The sequence below is a fragment of the Octopus bimaculoides genome, chromosome 6, assembly GCF_046866305.1.
Source record: "Octopus bimaculoides isolate indiv1 chromosome 6, ASM4686630v1, whole genome shotgun sequence".
In the NCBI taxonomy this organism is placed as follows: Eukaryota; Metazoa; Mollusca; class Cephalopoda; order Octopoda; family Octopodidae; genus Octopus; species Octopus bimaculoides.
In genome coordinates, this window is record NC_142933.1 from 17,422,981 (window position 1) to 17,426,763 (window position 3,783).

A 3,783-nucleotide genomic window follows, 5' to 3' on the forward strand; every position below is an offset into this window, starting at 1 on the left:
GTCGATCTAATCGACTGGCCCCTTCCCAAAAAATTTGGGCCATGTGCGTAGAGTAGAAAAATATATATGTATTTGTGTGTATGTATGTATATATGTATGTATGTATATATGAATGTATGTATGTATATATGTACATATGCTATTCAGTTTATTTCAAGATTTCTTGCCAATAGAGAAAGCCCGTTTCTAACCAAGATCCATTGGAATCTCAATATCAACAACAGGGTATGTTCTGTGTGTGTATGTATGTATGCATGTATATATATGTACATATTTGTCCGATTTGTGTTATGTACGTATACTTATGCATATAGTTACAAGTCTACACATGCTTATATATATTTAAATGATAAACTTCTTCAAGGTTTTACAGGCTTTTACAATTCGAGAAGTGGATTGGATCTGTAGTCTTCGAATTAACTTTCTCCTTCCTCATTTTGAGATACCTAATTTCTCAATTTCTCATATGTATGTATGTATGTATATGTTGTGTGGACGCCCCCAAACGAAGAAGTAGGCTCGACGAAGACATATATATAAAGAGAGGTAGTCTGATCGTGGTAGGAGTGGACTGACAGTTGAGTACCTGCCGAGTAGAGATCATCCGAAGGTGCTAGACAGCAATAGCTTGAGACATAACGGTATGTATGTATGTATGTATGTACGTATGTATGTATGTATGTATTTAATTATGTACGTATGTATGTAAGTATAATGTTCATAAGAATTTTACATCAAACTGAAAGATTACACAATCCTTTTTTTTTTTCAGTAGAGTATATATTTATTAGAAGTTGATTGTTAGATTTTATACAGGTATGCGTGTGTGTGTGTGCGCGCGTACGTGCGTGAATGCGATGTTTCCTGCGCGTGTGTACAATGTCAGTGAATTTCGACAAATCATATTAAATAAATATACCAACCCTCCGCTTCCGATGTATGTTTAACTTCTCAAGGCTGTCAATGAAGCGTTTTAAATACGTTTTGCAACGTTGCCGTTCTATTGAAAACTGCACTACAGAAAATCGCGTTGTAAGACCCACGTTACCTACTCAAAGGGATTACTGACACATTTTGCACACGAACTCGCAAAGAGAACAAGAAAATATAAAAAAATATCTCAGGCATGCGTTTTTGATTAAACTTCCACATCAACTAAATAAATGTTAAACCAATTACATAATGTCCGTTAGGCATACGGCATTTTATTTTTGGTACGTTTGTTTTTAACAAGGAAGCTACTTTTGTAAGGACCCTTGCGGTTTCAGTTTTCTTTCCTTACACAATTGCAGCACAAAGACACTCAAAATTTCAAATAATTATTTTGGAGTTGCATTTTTATAAGCATGATATTCATCCATTTCAAGAAGCTTTATATTATTAAGATTATTTGAATGAGAGTCAATGTTCTCGCAAACAATAGCAGCATCGAAAGTTTCATATCCTCAGTATATTGTTTCTGAAGAAATTCCTGCTGTAATTGTCTGAATCTCTGATAGAAATCTAGGAAGATAATTCGCCTCATTCGTTAATACGCTACCGCACAAAACTTTATAACGTAGATATTTACGATTTCCTTTCCTTCAGAGATATTAAATGTTATTTTTTTTTTTTCAGAACTCAAGAGATAGTAGCGTCTATATCATTAGTGTTCGACATGACACTTTATAGATATCATATATGCAATTCTTTCTTTAACTTATTAGTTTGACTCTGCATCGTGAATAACAGAAAATGGTGTTCTACCTATATGTTCCTTGCATTCTTTATGACGGGAAGCTGAAAAACTCCTGGGTTCGCGTAAATATTCAGTAGGATCAGTTGATTATAATTTTATTCAACATGTTCCCCTCTTAGATTCATACACTTATTGGAGCGGTCCTGCTGTTTTTGTAAGCCCTATAAAAGAATTCGGGTGGTTGTGCCTCCAGCCAGGCGTTTTGCAATATTTTTAAACCAGGAACTCTTCAGCACTCTTTCGTATGTTTGATCAATGCAATAAAGAATAAACATAGTGGATTTGAATGTTGTCGTTATCTTCTGTTTGCCAGTACTTTCAACTAATATGTGTGGTGAGGGGGTTCCTTCCCTGGCGTGTGGAATTTTGCCAACATATTTAATCGTTCTGTTGCCACAAGTTGTTTTTTTTTCTTGGGGTGGGGGGATGGTGTTTGCTTATAGTACAGTTTTTAGTTTTAATAATGGCAGTATTAATTGTTGAAGCCATTATCAATTTCAGTTAATATTTCACCGCCGGAATTAATTCCATCTGCAACTAATCACTACATCAAAGCTGAAATATGAATCTGCTACTGAATAGAAATAGCTGTAATAAGTGTTTCCCATTTGAATATATGTCGCAAATTTGTTAAAGGATGCGTTAATGACACGACGTTTACTTCTTTGTAAAGGAAAATCTATCGGCAATTGTAAAAAAAATCATTATAAACAGTTCCTGGAAGAGTAGTGAACTGTGAGATACAATGATGTATTTGATACCATACAAAACACCAGATGCTTCTAGTAACTCTGGACCAGGATGCATGGAAGTTTTCGAAACTGCTCGTATAGATTTTGTCACATGCTGAGAAATATACAGTGATTCCATCTACCATAATTTCAGGTGTTCCAGTCTGTAGTTTCCATTGACCTATGTTTGGCTATGAATAAAATGCATTTCACATGATCATTTAAGTCATTAAAATCAATTAACCACTATCTAAAGATAAGAGAACATTAAAAGAAACTAGTTTATTATCTTTTCAGCAACTCTGAATTATGCGACAAATGTTGTGAGATAACCTCTCAGTAGATAATTTTTTGAGGACGTTTACCTACTTATTTGATTGAAATATTACCGTAGAGGAAATTTTTAAAAACACAGTACAGCTATAGGGACTTTTGAAACCGATACTCAAGCATAGGCTCTTAGCAATCTCCAGTCACATTTCTGTCGTACAAACATCAAAGTATACTTCACAAATTGATATCTTTGTGATTTCATTTTCTCAGCAAAAATTTTCTGTTGCTCTTTTTTCCCTGAACAATCCGGACTCGTCAACACGAAAAGTTGTGGGGTGGCGGTGGGTGGGTTATCTAGTTTCTTCAATTCTTGATCGTAATCTATTACAAAGGAGAATATGCAGTAGTATATTTTACAGCATTTGAAGGTTCGTGAGAATTTTTTTTACATTAAAAGCGATAGATCTACAATCCACTTACATTAAATTTCCAATTAGTTTCCCACTCTTCCTATTCTTAAACTTTTATTATAAAACCTGACTGCTTTAGTTTGAATGTTCATTGAACTTAATGGAACTCTTTTGAAATCGATAATAAACTAAACACATTTCACAAATAAAAGTTAAATGGCGTCCATGTTTGCTGCGTTATTGCTGCCTTGATGAGGCCAAACCTACCCGTTTGTATTCCTTTTTATCTTCATACTGGTTTTGCTGTTGATTCATTTATTTTATTATTTTCTACTCTAGGCAAAAGGCCCGAAATTTTCCGGGAGCAGGTTAGTCGATTAGATCGGCCCCGGTACGCGACTGGTACTTAATTTATTGACCCTGAAAGGATGAAAGACAAAGTCGACATCGCCGGAATTTGAACTCAGAACATGAAGACAGACGAAATACCTATTTCGTTTTTGCCCACAAGGGGCTAAACATAGAGGGAACAAACAAGAAGAGACGAACGGATTAAGTCGATTACATCGACCCCAGTGGGTAACTGGTACTTAATTTATCGACCCCGAAAGGATGAAAGGCAAAGTCGACC

At 35.1% G+C, this 3,783-nt stretch overlaps 1 long non-coding RNA gene across 1 annotated transcript; it reads left to right on the forward strand.

The window, feature by feature from the left end:
• The first annotated feature begins 552 nt into the window (after nt 1–552).
• Nucleotides 553–3,557, forward strand: LOC128248062 (uncharacterized). Its single transcript, XR_008264329.2, has 2 exons — nt 553–641; nt 3,492–3,557. It is a non-coding gene; the product is annotated as an uncharacterized LOC128248062 (long non-coding RNA).
• The last annotated feature ends 226 nt before the right edge of the window (nt 3,558–3,783 follow it).